Source organism: Myotis lucifugus, unplaced genomic scaffold (assembly GCF_000147115.1).
Source record: "Myotis lucifugus unplaced genomic scaffold, Myoluc2.0 scaffold_699, whole genome shotgun sequence".
In the NCBI taxonomy this organism is placed as follows: Eukaryota; Metazoa; Chordata; class Mammalia; order Chiroptera; family Vespertilionidae; genus Myotis; species Myotis lucifugus.
The window spans coordinates 96,346-112,352 of record NW_005871747.1 but is presented as its reverse complement, the minus strand read 5'-3'; the positions used below and the strand labels follow the sequence as shown (position 1 = coordinate 112,352).

The 16,007-nt window shown below is 48.2% G+C and overlaps 1 pseudogene; it reads right to left on the bottom strand.

Annotated features, from left to right (window-relative positions):
• Positions 1-4,669: 4,669 nt before the first annotated feature.
• LOC102429368 lies at positions 4,670-6,240 on the bottom strand (annotated as a pseudogene).
• Positions 6,241-16,007: the final 9,767 nt, after the last annotated feature.

Genomic DNA, 16,007 nt, shown 5'->3' with positions numbered 1-16,007 from the left:
GGATGGTTCAACCTTTATAAATCAGTAAACTGGATACACCCATCCACAGTGTTAGGTCGGAGAGAGCCCAGGACAGGATACATGCAGATGTGTGACGAGATAATGGACTCCCCCTGGCATTTCTAACAGATCAGCATGCCAGACACAGATATTGGCTTTTCCACTACCCCCACACAGATACTGACTCATTCCTGAATACCTTGCTGACCCCCTGCAGCTGAAACTTCCTCAGCTGAATACCTCAGCTCATGTCCCTGCCCCTCACCCAACCACAGTATAAAAAAAGTGCCCCCCTCCCTGTTGGCGTGAATCCAGGTGCCCTGTCCTTGGGGTACCTGGGTCTCCAGGGGACGCAGAATAAACTTTCCTTCCTTCCTTCCTTTTCTGATCAACTCTCTTTATTTCCTTCACCGCCTCCTGAGCCACCTAACCTAACACACAGAATAAAGGAGAAAACTATATTGTCATATAAAAAGATACAAAAAAGGCCATTGAAATGTCAAAACCACTCTATGATAAAAATTTTCAATAAATTTGGTATATAAGTGGTGTTCCTCAAAATAATACATGCTGCATTTCAATAGAAAACGGGTAACATTATGCTACATAGAAACAATTTCAACACAATTCTTCTAACATCAGGACCAAGACCAAGGCACCCCAGTGACTACTTCTATTGAACAAAACCGGAAGCCCTTGTCAGAGTAATTTGGCAAGAAAAAGAAATGAAGAGTCTGTAAATCAGAAAGGACCCAAGAAATTGTATCTCTTTATCTCTATAGATATGACATGATCTTAGATATAGAAAACCCTGAAGACTTCACAAGAAAATTTATAGAACTAGAAAGGTAACTCCTGAAAGATGTAAGGTACAGAACCAACACACAAATGGCTTATGCCCCTGCACACTCTCAACAAAGTGTCTCCATGGCTCTAGGAAATATGTGGGGCTGTTTCAGAGGAAAGTGAGGAAAGAAAACTTGAAAACTTGAATGGGCTTAACAACAAGAAGATGACAATGTAATGAAACAAGAACCTTGGACATGTGAGTCCTCAGTCTTGGTCTATCCCCCATTATGTTCCCAGGGAGCTTCCCCCACAATGTGGCACTGAGTCAGCTGCAGGTTCCAGTTGACGCCCCCGCCCCCATCATGTGGGGATGGAGACAGTGGTCCCACGGGTCACATGCAGATGTCAGGTTTCCAATAACAAGATTTTCTTAACCTAAACTTAGTTATTCCTACATTTTATCCACATTGTCATAAAAAAATCTTAGTTTTGATTGAGTTTGATTATATCCCCAATGTTTGAAACTGGCTTTACTGTTTCTCTGTATGGTTCATGCTTCTGTTTCCCAATGATCCACACAGATGCTCCAATCTCCCCCAATACTTGGTCCACTGGCTCTAGATTCAAGGCCTGTTCTTAGTTTATCCTCTGATCACTTCATAAGGAAATAAGGGATCGGGTGTAACTTCTGTTTGTTGAACATGACACTCCCACACTTTAATCTCCTTTTCAATGTGATGGTTGATCAGCTCACTATGTTAATACAGGTAAACTTCCCAGGTATCATGTTTAAATCTTTACCCTTTCTCCTATTTTTCTATTACATTAATTTTCATGCTGGATTACTACACCATCTTATCCAGCCAGGCAGTACTGACCCCTCACAGGGAATGCCCACAGGTCAGGAGGTGATTCCGGGAAGCAGTTGGGCCCAATTGGGAGGAGCAGAGACCCAGGTACCAGAGCTAATGCTCATCAGCCATGAATGCCTAGGACACACCACACTCTGCAACAACATTTTTTTAAAAAAATATATATTTCATTGATCCTCCATAGAGAGGAAGGGAGGGGGACAGAGAGCCAGAAACATTGACGAGAGAGATACATCGATCAGCTGCCTCCTGCACACTCCCCACCAGGGTCGTGCCAGCAACCAAGGCACATGCCCTCAAACTCGGGACCCTTCAGTCCGCAGTCCGACGCTCTATCCACTGAGCCAAACCAGTCAGGGCTGCAACAACATTCTTTATGTCAGTGTCCAACCCCAGAGCTCCCTATATAGTAGGAGGACATACCAATAGGCCCCCCACTGCTTGTGAATTAGAACCCAGCCCCAGGATCCCCAGGTGTTCCCATTCCCTGATCAGGAGTGAACACAGACCACTAATCCTGGGGTTTGGATCATCCAAGTTTTCTTTGCTGCTATTTTAAAAGGTAATTTATGGAGAATGAGAGACACTGAATATGTTAATGAATATGCGAGAAACACTGGACATGTGTTTCTCTCTCATGTGCCATCTGCCTGACCTGCATGTCTGTTTGAGCCACAGACCTCCCTGCAGGGAGAGAGCAGGCCTGAGCTTCAGGAGATGCCCAGGTCCACCAGGAGGGCAGGGGGAGAGACACTAGGGGGCACTCTGAACACCACAGAGCGCTCTAGACCATCAGGGGGCGCTAAGGCCCTTAGGGCATGTAGTCGGGAACAGGCACCATGAGGGGCTGAGGACCATCTGTCCCTGGTGGTCAAGTTTCCCTTCTCTCCTTGCTGTTCAGTGGCTCAGGGACATGCTTCCTGTATCATCTGTGCTCTAAGTGCTCACATTCTCACTGAGGACAATGATGGTGTGAACACCATTCTCTTTTTCTAGATGAGCTCTTTCCTGTCTCAGGGACCATTTTCTCAGTAGGTTCCCTTCTCTCAGACACACTGAGCACCCAGGGCACCTCTCCATCCCTGGGAGATGGATGTGGTTTCCACAAAGAGAAACATCAGCGAAGTCACACCCTGTGTCTGAGCTGACTCTCTCTGCTCTAGACAAGCCCTCATCTGCCCAGGGCCCCCATCCCTCAGACAGGCTCAGATCTGCCACCAGGAAATCCCCAAACAGCTGCCCAGGCAGTCTCATCTCCCTGGGGCAGTGCACCCTCTGGCTCAACTAGCACTCAGGATGAGGGTGATGGCCAGCGCTTGCCCCTCATTCTCTCCACCTCTCAGTCTCTTGGACCAGAACCAGCCCAACGGAGGACCTGACTCATCTCTCAGAATTCCACGTGGAGCAGAGATGGAGAGGAGCTCAGAGATGAAACCCTCCACCACCTGCTGGGAAGCCCTCTGTGTGGGTCCCCGAGAGCCTTCTGGGCTCTGCTCTGACATGTGTCTCAGCCTCCACATTGGGAATCTACATGGATCATGAGAACAAGCTGGTCAGAGTCCTGGTCCACACCCACCCCCCAGCTGTCCCTCCAGTATCCCAGGACAACTGCCCCAAGATCGCCCTCTGCCTTCCACTGTCCACATCCTCTCTAGATCTGTCCCAGACCCTGCGCTCCATGGCCAGAGACCTGCTAACACTCCCCAGCTCCTCCCACAGGGTCAAGGACAGAGCAGAACCTGTAAAACCCACCTGCCCTTCTTCATCTACCAGCACCCTTCTCACAGATTCATCCACCTGTGATCACCCCAGGACATGTCACAGACAGGAGACCTGAAGCTGAGCCAGGATATGGTGACAGTGGTCCCAAGGGTAACACTGCAGACATTGAGATTTCCAATAACAACATTTTCCTAACCCAAATATGATTATTCCAAATCATTACCCACATCATCCCCTAAACACACTGGGTCATTATGGAGATTCTTCTATATCCCAATGCATGAAACTGGATCTACAACAGAGTCTAGAGAATAAACACCACAAAGGAGGCAGTGCAGCTGCTACATGTCCAGGACCAAACTCCCCTGAAAGAATAGGACCTGGGAACTCTGTCTGTGTCTCTATAGTTCATGCTTCTAGTTCCCAGGGACCCACACAGGTGCTCCTCTCTCCCCAACACTTGGTTCACTGGCTCTGGGCTCACACTCTGGTCTTAGTTTATCCTCTGATCACTTTGTAGGGGAAATAATATCATGTGGAACTTCCTGTCTCCTGAACATGAACATCCTGCACTTTTATTTATTTCTCTGGTTGTGAGGGTTGGTTCACCTGGTGTTTTCATTACCAGTGACTTTCAAAGGCATCTCATTTATATTTTGACCTCTATTTTATTTTTTAAATTGTTCAACTTTTTATTTTGATGCACAGTATGATAAATGGACTTTCAAAACAACTAAATTTTATGGACAATGTACAGGAAATAAATTTGACCATTTATACTAATAAAAGGGTAATATGCTAATTAGACTGGATGTCTTTCAGACATCCGTCAGGACAAAGCCACAGTGGTGGGGGCTAGGGCAGAGGCGATTAGGGGTGATCAGGCTGGCAGGGGAGAACAGTTAGGAGCAATCAGGCAGGCAGGCAGAGGGGTTAGGGGTGATCAGGTAGGCAGACAGTTGAGTGGTTAGGAACCACTGGTCCAGGATTGCAAGAGGGATGTATGACTACCGGTTTAGGCTGATCCAACAGTTAGACATCCCCCGAGGAGTGCTGAATTGGAGAGGATGCAGGCTGGGCTGAGGGACCCACTTTCCCCCAACCCCAAGCACAAATTTCGTGCACCAGGCCTCTAGTGTTAAAATAAAAAGGTCAGCTAAATGACTAAACTTAAGGATGTAAGAATCACAGATAAACTTGGATGCCACAGTCTTCTTCAGGAAGTCAAAGTCTTTCAAACAATGTTGCTATGAACTGGTCCAGAGCATAACAGTATGCAGGAATGCCTAACAAGGGGGGTGATCAGGACACCTTTCCTTGGTGCTGCTTTGATGATGTCATTCACATGCAGCGTCCCCTCTGCTGCTTCAGCTGCACACAGATGAACCTCCCACTTCACTTGGACACTGTCTGTGATGCCCAGCATTGCCATCACCAATAGCACCTTCCTTCATATCCAGTCCAGCAGTTGTATTGCCTTCACGATGGACAGCTCAGAGCTGTGCCACCAGATCTTCACTGTCACAGCCTGTGCTATAACAGTAGGCGACATCCTCAGTGCTTGAGCCTAAGAATCCATTGCAGCAGCTTCTTTACCTGGTGTTTTATTGACAGCTGTGACACAACATGAGCCAGCAGCAGCTCAGAACAGCCTCCTCCATAAACTGTTCTAGAAGCCTTCACAGTGTGTGCAAGAACACAGAGGGCATCATGCAAAGATCTTTCTGCTTCATCTAAAATGTGCTGTGTGGCAACACGAAGGACAATAGTGCAAGCCTCACCAAGGACTACCCCAGAAACATGAATGAGCATGTCTTCTCCAATCATGACTTCCTCAATGAGCTTGCAACTTCCAAGTTTCACTAGTTCTGGGTGGTCAAAGGAAGAGGCAATTTCACCACCTGTGACAAGAGCCAGGTGTTCTACATGTTAAATAGCCATACCCCAGCATCACCAAAAACCAGATCAGGATAATTAGAAATTTATTGCCTGTTAATAAAGTGATTTATCCCATGCTTAAGAATATGTTCTTTCTCCATTCTTTTTTTCTTTTTCTGCTTGTTTTATTTTAGCAACATTTGCTGTAGAATCAACCCTTACACGGGAAACAAATGTCTTTATTTTATCTGTATCCATACCCGTATTTGCAATAAGAATTTTAGCATTTTTAATTTCTTTTGGTTGATTAAGTCAAATGTTTCATCCAACAGAAAGCCTTTATCTAAATAGGAATCCACCAGATTTCCTAGCTTGTTGATGACATGAATTGCCTCCAGATCACCAGAGCCCTTCAATCAGAGAAAGCATCTACAGCTAACTTTGTAGAGTGATCTTTGTGATGAGTAAGAAGTTTTAAGGATAATGTTGTTCCTGCAATGTTCACTAAATCTTGGCGGGATTTATCTTCATCAGAACCATGATCAACTGCCAAATTGAACAGAGCCTGTCTTGCTGCCTTTGTGCCTTCTCTCCAACCCACAATGATGATGTGAAGATGAGTCTTTTTTGAAATAAATATTCTGCTTCCCTTAGTCATTCTGCTGCTAAAACAGAAACAGAGTTAGTGCCATTTCCAACTTCATCATCCTGAACCCTTGACATATCAACTAACACTTTAGCTCCTGGATTACCAGTTCAGACGCTTTTAGAATAGCTGCACCATCATTGGTCACCATAAGAGAGGCATCTCATTCACTGCTTCCCAGAATTGTGCCCATGCCTTTGGGTCCCAAGTTCCTCTTTACCAAGTTCCCCATAGTGATGGACCAATAAAGGAAGATAGATTAGCTGTCTCTGCTCTCTCTTCATCAGCACCAGCCGGGAATATGTTGGCAGGTGCCAGGGAAAAGGATGCCATGGTTCCAAAGAGGTGGCCACTCATGCTTCTTCCTCTCAGATCAAGGCCTGGATCCCAGGAAAGAGAAGACGAATGTGATACCACCGGATCTGTGCAGGAAGCAGGGCCTGAGCAGCTCAGAGCAGAAAGGCTGACCTCTATTTTCTTATGTGACCACGTCTTATTTTTCCCACAGGGTCTACCACTATCACTTTAATGTGATCAGTGTCCCTCCACAGTTGCTAATTTCCACAGTGTCACAGCTCATTTCCCCAGTAGACTCACTCCTTCCTTCCTGGGAATGAGCTCACCTGAGGAAGCCATGCAAAACCCCATACACATAGGCACACCTGGTGTATTTTCTTCTCTGTACTCAATAGTGTGTACTAGTCTCCATCCAAGAACACCTTCCCCCTCTGGCCAGGTCAGACCTGTGCACAACTGTAAAAACCAAGGGACTGGGGATCCTGATGAGAACGGCCTCACCTGCTCTGGATGTCAGGTGTGCTCCCCTCCCCAGCCCTGGGACAGGTCAGCCCCCATGTCCAAGTGCTCACCAAAGAGCCAGCGTGTTCTCCTTGATTTGCTCCTGGGGCTCTTCAAGGACCTGCATCTAAGGGTTAGAGTTTATGACTTAATTCATCCAACAAGATTATTCACCACCCAGGTAGTAAGACTTTGCACTCAAGGCTTTGTTCATAAAAATGGAGAAAATGACCTTTCAGAGGCTAAAAGCAATGGATGAAACTCACCCCCTGCAGAGCTGGGTCCACTTCCTAGTATCCCAGAGTGAGGAGGGCTGTGCTGTCCTATCCACTGCGACTGACTCATATGATCTAGAGCACAATTCTAGAATTCAGACACAGGGTCTCAGAGGCTGTATTTAAGGGGCCCAGTTCCTGGGCAGGGAACAGTCCTCTGTCAATGTTGAGTCTGTCCCCTGTGCTCACCACTCCCTGCAGCTCCACTGCCAACAGTCACTGAGAGTCCCCCACAAATATCAGGAAACATGTTCCTGAGCTAAACAGGCACTGCTGTGCCACATGGTGGACACTTCAGAATGCTGAGTGTGCACACCAGGCCAGGTGACAGGACCTCCCATGTGCAAGCTGAGACCTGGCACTACAGTCCTGGGCTATGAAGGGTTATGTTCCTCAGGTTCTCCCCTAAGGCAGCCGCCTGAGGTCCAGGTCGTCCTTGCAGAGAACCACCTGTGTGCAAGTAGCAGGACTGGGGCTGCCACTCTTTCAGAAATGCCAGGGAAGGCTTCCCCATGGCAGACATGCCTGCCTTGTCTCAGGAAGCTGGTTAAGACACCTGTCCTCAGACCATGAGGCTCAGAACAACCAAAATCCTGTCCCAGGATGTCTCCTGAGAGGTTTTATGAGCAACCTGCACTGGAGAATCTTAAAAGTCCCACTTTCCGTCCTGGCAGAGTGTGTCTATCACTATTCACAGATAAGCTACTAGAGTGTGCAGACTAGCCACAGGCCCCTGAGCCCTGGCCCAGGCACCCTTGCCCACCAGCCAGTCCCATGAGGCCATCCCCAGTCCCTTGGTGTTTACAAGGATTGAGGAGCCCCCTGGCAGCTCAGACAGCTCCTCAGGGAAAGACATGCAAATGCGGTCCCTCCCCTGCTCATGAAAGCCTGCCAGGCTGGGACCCTGCAGACCCTGGAGAGGATCCCTCCTGTGTGAGCCCCTCAGTGTCCACACCATGGGGTCTGCACTCATCTGGGCTGTGCTTCTCTTCACTATCAAAGGTGCAACCCTGTGTATCAGGCTCATGGGGACTGGGTCACAGGGGGCAGTTCTCAGTGTGTTTCTCTGTTTGCAGGTGGCCTGTGCCAAGTTCAGTTGGTGGATTCTTGGGGAAGCGTGGTGCCACCCGGGGGGTATATGAGCCTCTCCTGCAAAGCCTCTGGATTCACCTTCACTGACTACACCATGAACTGGGTCCGCCAGGCTCCAGGGAAGGGTCTGCAGTGGGTTGCAAGAGTGAGTCAACCAACTGGAAAGGATCAATGGTATGCTCCAGCAGTTCAAGGAAGATTCACAATCTCCAGGGACAACCCTACAAGCACAGTCTCTCTTAATATGACCAAACTGACATCTGAGGACACGGCCGTGTATTACTGTACAAGACACAGTGAAGGGAAGTCATTGTGAGCCCTGACATAAACCTACCTGAGGAGACAGCAGGGCTTCAGGGGGCGCACAGGACCAGCAGGGGGAGCTCAGGACCTGCAGGTCACACTTCTCTATTCTTGGGCAGGTGCAGAGGGGCAGGCTTCCTATTGTGATGGGTGTTTTCCTCGCCTCTCAACGTTGTTCTTTGCTCCCAGGGAAGAGCATGTCTTTTTCTTTGAATCTCTAAGTTCTCACATCATCGCTGGGATTTGAAGGAGAAGGAGCACTGTGTTTGCAGGTGAGTTATGAACAGGAAGTAGAGGTTCCCTTCACCAGTTCCCTACAGGACCTTCTCTATGAGCAGATCTGCCTGATGATTCTCACATCCCTGATGGGAACTCATTTCCTTCAAAGGGAAACAGCACTGACATCAGTGCCCTCAGGTTTAAGCTCACACTCTGACCCAGTCGGTGTGGCTCTGTGCTAGAGCTTTGTCCTATGACCCAGGAGGTCATGATTTGATTCAGGTGAGCGCACATGCCCACCATATTGGTTCCCCAGCAGGGAGCATGCTGGAGGCAGCAGATCCATGATTCTCTCTCACCACTGATGTTTCTATATTTCTCTCTCTCCCTCTCTGAAATGAATAAAATATCTATAATAATAAAAGCACAATATGCTAATTAGACCAGCCATCCTTCCAAATGACCTTCCAGATGAAGCCAGGGCTGCAAGGGAAACCTGGGTCCTTGGGGCCTGCCAGTGGTTGGAGGGAAGCCCAGGTCCTGGGTGCCAGAGGGAAGCTGGTGCCGGCAGCCGGGGGAAGGAAGGCCTACTCTTGCTTGAATTTCGTGCATTGGGCCTCTAGTATTTTTTAAAAAGAACCTCACACTCTCTGCCCTCAGACTAGTACACACTGCCCTACAAGCCCCTTACTTCAGACAGGCACTCCAGTGCCCCTTACCATCTTCTATAAAATTTTAGTCATCAATGCATGCAACCCACTTCATCTATTCATTTGACATGTGCATTCCTCCAGAGTTACATAGGACACGTCCCAGACAGGTGGCCTGAAGCTGCCATCAACCCCCTTCATGCAGGAACGTTCCTGATGGACATTTCCTGAAGCGACAGAGATTCATTTGAGTCATCACTTTGCTGTGAACATTGTTTAGAAAGGATGTTGCTTAATGCAGGGCATGCATGTAACAACCCATCAGGACAAGAGCCTCTGTACACTGATAACTGTACACTGACTTACAGGAAGTTGTAGCCCACACCTGCCAGGTGCTTGATGGACCAGCACAGACCCATGGGCCTGAGGAAATGGGGATGTCCCTGAACTCTTCATGTAGGAGCCTGAGTAACCAGCAGAGTCTGAATTCTCACTCCCAACAATGTACTCAGGGCAGGACTACCCATGAAGGTGAACCAGAGACACTGATGCTGGAGGAGATGGATGCTCCTTCAGGGGCTGAGGGTGCAGCTGTGGGTCTCTGAGCAGTGAGTGTCTCCATGTGGGAGGCAGTGGACTGAGGGCAACAGAGCTGTAGCTCACAGGGAAGTTAACCATCAGGATGGACACCAAGAATAGGCAGACTCCTACACCTTCCTAGAACCCGGAGTCCTGAGGAAGCCAGGGTCCCTTCCAGAGCTGGACTCACCTGCCAGTGCACCAGGAGACCTGGGAGAGCAGCCTCACCTGGCAGCTGACAATGCTGCTACCTCCTCCCCTCCCAGTACTGAGGTGTGATTCCTGCTTCATGATCTGTCTCCAGGGAACTCCCAGCAACGCACCCCTGCAGTCAAAGTGTGACTCAGCCCCACCTCTGACTCTCCCTGGAGCAATCATGACCTGTTTTAACCTGCATCTCTGTGTACAGATCCTGCAAGAAAATGGACACACTAGTGCCTGCTCTTCAAAATTTTTGTTTGTATTGTGGGTGCATTTGATCGGCTTCCAAAGAACATCACACCAGGACCCAGAACCCACATGTGGTTCCTGCTCATGTGCTATGTACAGAGAAGAGTGGCAAATGTAGATTTTATAGCAATGAAAATCATCAGTGTGCGTGCGTGTGTGTGTGTGCGTGTGTGTGTGTGTGTGTGTGTGTGTGTGTGAAATTTATTAAATACTGAAAGTGCTGTGAGATTTGGCCCAATGCGGGGATACTCAAATGAGACCTTCAACAAGAGGAACCGAAGGACGTAAGTGGCCCCAGGGCCCCTGGGAGCTTCTGGATGAGGGGAGGGTCAGCAGTGTCTTCGCAACTGGGAGCTCCAGGGAAGGGCTCCCTAGTGGCTTCCTAAAGCCCTGGTTTGGTGTCTCCCTGTAGAGTATCAGGGTTCAGTAAGGACAGTTCACTCTGTCCAGACATCAATAACACACGGTGTCCCTGAGGGAGCAATCTGACATCAGGGCACAGCCTTCACTACTGGACTTAGAGATGCTGAGAGGTCAATGCCCTATGAACCCTGACAGGACCCTCCCATGCAGAGGCAGAACTAGGCAGTAGGGGGCGCTCAGGGCTCAGGAGCTCAGGCTGCTGCCCCAGGAGAAGGAGAGAGGGAGCTGGGCAAATGTTTCCTCTAAGGCAGAGGTTCTCAACCTGTGGGTCGCGACCCCTTTGGCAGTCGAATGACCCTTTCACAGGGGTTGCCTAAGACCATCCTGCATATCAGATATTTACATTACTATTCATAACAGTAGCAACATTACAGTTATGAAGTAGCAATGAAAATAATTTTATGGTTGGGTCACAACATGAGGAACTGTACTTAAAGGGCCAGAAGGTTGATAACTACTGCTATAAGGCCTGAGGCTTCCTCTCTTCATACAAACAATCCAAACTGAAAGTTTAACACTACTGCTGAGATGACTGTGAATATCCTGCTCTATCAGAACATTTACCCAACTCAATGAGACATGAGAACCACACCCAAGGGGGTGTTTCTATGGCTTCGGGATATCTGAATTGTAAAGGGCCGGCACAGGGATGGATTTATTATCTCACTAGGGGCAACATTTTGGAGACACACTAACCAGGAAGAAGACATGTAGGTATCAAAGCCCAGAGCTGGTCCAGGTGGCTCCATGTCAGACAATGCTGGGCTCACAATGAGGAGCATGTCCTGTGGGGGCTGGTTCCACAATGGGAGGATCTCTATCTCCACAGAGGTCAGGAACCTGGCAGGAGACACACATCCTCCAACCAAGATTAGGACTTGGTGAAACCAAGAGCTAGTTTCTTGAAAAGATAAACAAATTGATGAGCTATTTGCCAGACTCATCAAGAAACAAAGAGAGAGACCCGAAATAAATAAAATCAGAAAGGAGAGACGAGAAGTAACCACCGACACCACAGAAATAAGAAAATACTATGAACAACTATATGCCAACAAGCTTACAATATGGATGAAATGGAGGGATTTCTACAAAAACACAATCTCCCAAAACTGAAACAGGAAGAATCAGAAAACCTGAATAGACTAATAACAACTGAGGAAATAGAAGCAGTAATCAAAAAATTCCCAGCAAGAAAAGCCCTGGTCAGGATTGCCTAACAGGGGATTTTTACCAAACAGTCAAAGGACTATCACCTACACTTCTAAAATTATTCCAAAATGTCAAGAGTTTAGAAAACTTCCAAGCTCTTTTTAAGAGGCCAACATTATCCTAATTCCAAAACCAGATTAAGACACTAGAAAGAAAAACAGTTACAGGTCAATATATCCCTGATGAACATAGATGCTAAAATCCTCAACAAAATATTAGCAAATCTGATCTATTAAAAAGATCATATACCATAATCAAGTGGGATTTATTCCAGGAATGCAAGTCTGGTACAATACTCCCAAATTAATAAATGTGATACATCCCATAAAGAAATTGAAATACAAAAATCACATGACCACATCAATAGACACAGAAAAAGCATTCGACAAAATCCAACACTCATTTTTTGATATAAATCTCTCAGCAAAGTGGGAATAGAGGAATCTTACCCCAACATAATGAAGGCCGTATATGACAAACCTACAGCCAACATCATACTCAATGGGCAAACATGAAAACTATTTCCTGTAAGAACAGAAATAAGACAGGGATGTCCATTTTCACCACTCTTACTCAACATAGTACTGGAAGTCCTAGCCACAGTGATCAGACAAGAAGAAGCAATAAAAGGCATTTACATTAGAAAGGAGGAAGTAAAATCCTTATTATTCACAGATGACATGATATTGTACATAGAAAACTCTAAAGACTCCACCAAAAACTACTAGATTTAATGAGCAAATTCAGCAATGTAGCAAGATACAAAATTAAAACCCAGAAACCCATGGTATTTTCATAGACCAACTAGAGGCCTGGTGCAGGAAACCTGTGCATGGGTAGGGTCCCTAGGCCTGGCCAGCGATCAGGGCCAATCAGGACTTTCTAGCTACTGACTGAAGCCTTCCTTCCCTGGCTGCCAGTTGCCAGCCACAGCCTTCCTTCATTTCACACCACCTCCTGGTGGTCAGCATATGTCATAGTGACTGATCAAACTCCTGGTCTCCCAGTCCAAATCCCAAGGGGGCACTTTGCATATTAGCCTTTTATAAATATACTAGAGGCCCGGTGCACAAAAATTTGTGCACTGGGGGGGGGGGGTGTCCCTCAGCCCCACTTGTGCACTCTCACAGTCTGGGACCCCTCAGGAGATAACGACCTGCTGGCTTAGGCCTGCTCCCAGGTGGCCGAGGGCAGGTCCAATCCCTAGGTGCAGCCCCTGGTTGGGCTCAGAGTAGGGCCGATTGGGGAGTTGGGGTGCAGCCCCCATCATGCACAGAGCAGGGCGGATCAGGAGGTTTCGATGCCACCCCCAGTCACGTTCAGGGTAGGGCCGATCAGGGGGTTGGGGAGCTCCCCCCTGTCATGCACAGAGCACGGCCCATCAGGGGGTTGGTGTGCTCCCCTCTGTCAAGCACCAAGCAGGGCGGATCAGGGGGTTGGGGAGCTCCCCCGTGTCATGCACAGAGTAGGGCTGATAGGGGAGTTGGGGCACTGACCCCTGTCACCCACAGAGCAAGGCCAATCAGGGGGTTGGGGCGCCACTGCTGTCACACTCAGGGCAGGACCGATGGGGAGGTTGCGACTCTACCCCGTCACACACAGAGCAGGGCCAATCAGGGGGTTGGGGAGCTACCCCCTCTCAGGCACAAAGCAGGCCTGATCAGGGGGTTGGGGCACCTTGCCCAGCTAGGAACAGAGCAGGGTGGATAGGGAGGTTGTGGCCCTGCCCCCTGTCACACACAGAGCCACAGGGCTATCAGGGGGTTTGGGCTCTGCCCCCTGTCTTGCGGCTTCACTTGACACCGGGGCAGTGAGGCCTCGCAGCTCCGCTTATCCCAGTGCCAGGAGGCCTCGCAGCTCCGCTGATCCTGGGTTCGGGAGGCCTCGCTGCTCTGCTGATCCTGGTGCTGGGAGGCATATTACCCTTTTACTATATAGGATAGAGTCCTGGTGCATGGGTGGGGGCCGGCTGGTTTGCCCTGAAGGGTGTCCTGGATCAGGATGGGGGTCCCGCTTGGGTGGTGGCCAGCCTTGATGAGGAGATGATGGCTGTTTGCAGCTAGTCACATCCCCTTCACGGTGGGGGTCCCCACTGGGGTGCCTGGCCAGTCTGGGTGAGGGGCTGAGGGCGGTTTTCAGACTGGCAGGCGACTGAAGCTCCCAACCTCTCATTTTTTCTTTTTTCTTTTTATTCTGGGATTTATTTACCTTCTATAGCTGTCACTGGAGCTGAGAGCAGGCTTTAGCTCTGAGGCCAGCTCCAGCTTGAGGCCTCGGCTGCTGAAAGTAGGGATCTGGTTTTGTTTGGGTTCTATAATTGTAACATTGTTTCAGTCCAGCTCACTCCAGCTCTGACAGCTGAAAGCAGGTTTTTGGAGTTTTGTTTAGCTTCTATATTTGCAACAATGTTTCTTAGAGAGCAAGCTCAGAGGCTGGCAAGGCAGGCGGGGAACCTTGGCTACCTCTGTCACTGGAGCAAGCAAGCCTCCTGTACACTTCAGCTGCCTGGCAGCCGGCCGCCATCTTGGTTGGCAGTTAATTTGCATATTGCCCTGATTAGCCAATGGGAAGGGTAGCGAAGTTACAGTTAATTACCATATTTCTCTTTTATTAAATAGGATACATAATGAATTTTCAGAAAGAGACACAAAACAATCCCATTTACTATTGCAACAAAAAATTAAGATACTTAGGAATAAACCTAACCAAGTAAGTAAAATACTTGTACTCAGAAAACTACATGACTTTGAGAAAAGAGATAGTGCAAGATAAAAATTAGTTGAAAAATATACCGTGTTCATGGATTGGTAGAATTAACATCATTAAAATGTCCATACTACCCCAAGCAATCTACAGGTTCAATTAAATACCTATTAAAATACCAACAGCATATTTCACAGGTCTAGATTAAATTCTCCAGATATATATATATATATATATCTGAATAGCCACAGCAGTCTTGAAAAAGAACAACAAAGTGTGAGGGATCACAATACCAGATATAGTGTTATTGTACAAAGCCATTGTAATCAAAACAGCCTGGTATTGGCACAAGGACAAGCATATCCATCAATGGAACTGAATAGAGACTCCAGAAATAGACCCAATCCATTACATGCAATTAATATTTGACAAAGGAAGGAGAAGAATACAATGGAGTAATGACAGTCCCTTCAATAAATGGCATTGGGAAAATTGGACAGATACATGCAAAGAAATGAAACTAGATCACCAACTTCCACCACACACAAGAATAAACTCAAAACAGATAAAATACTCAATGTAAGTCATCCTATCTAATAATAGACAAACATGGTAATTAACCATACCTCCGACACACTTCCCATTGGCTAATCAGGGTGATATGCAAATTAACTGCCAACCAAGATGGCGGCAGGCACCAGGCAGCTGAAGCGAACAGGAGGCTTGCTTGCTCCAGTGAAGGAGGAAGCCAAGGTTCCCCGCCTGCTGCTGCCGGCCTCTGAGCTTGCACTCTAAGAAATTATGTTGCAAATATAGACACTAAACAAAACCCAGAAACCTGCTTTCTGCCAGCCGGGCTTCAGCCAGCAGGACCGCAACATTGTTTCAATTATAGAACAAACGCAAATCCCTGCTTTCAGCAGCCGAGGTCTCAGAGCTGCAGCTGGGCCTCAGAGCTAAAACCGGCTCTCAGCTCCAGTGAGAGCCATAGAAGGTAAATAAATTCCAGAATAAATAAAGAAAAATGAAAAAAGGAGAGGTTGGGAGCTTCAGTCGCCCGCCAGCCTGAAAACGGCCCTCAGCCCCTCACCCAGACTGGCCAGGCACCACAATGGGGACCCCCACCCTGAAGGGGGTGTGACCAGCTGCAAACAGCCATCATCCTCTCATCCAGACTGGCCAGGCACCCCAGTGGGGACCCCCACCCTGAAGCAACAAGATGGCGGCTAATTTGCATACTGAAGGCAGGTGGCAGTGGGCAAGGCTGTCGGCGGTGTGGGACCCGGATCTGTGACCCTGCCGGGCAAGGGGCAGCACGGGAGGCTGTCCACTGTCCCCGGACCTGGATCTGTGACCTGGCGGGCGGGCGGCAGCACTTGAGGCTGTCCGAGGTTTGGGA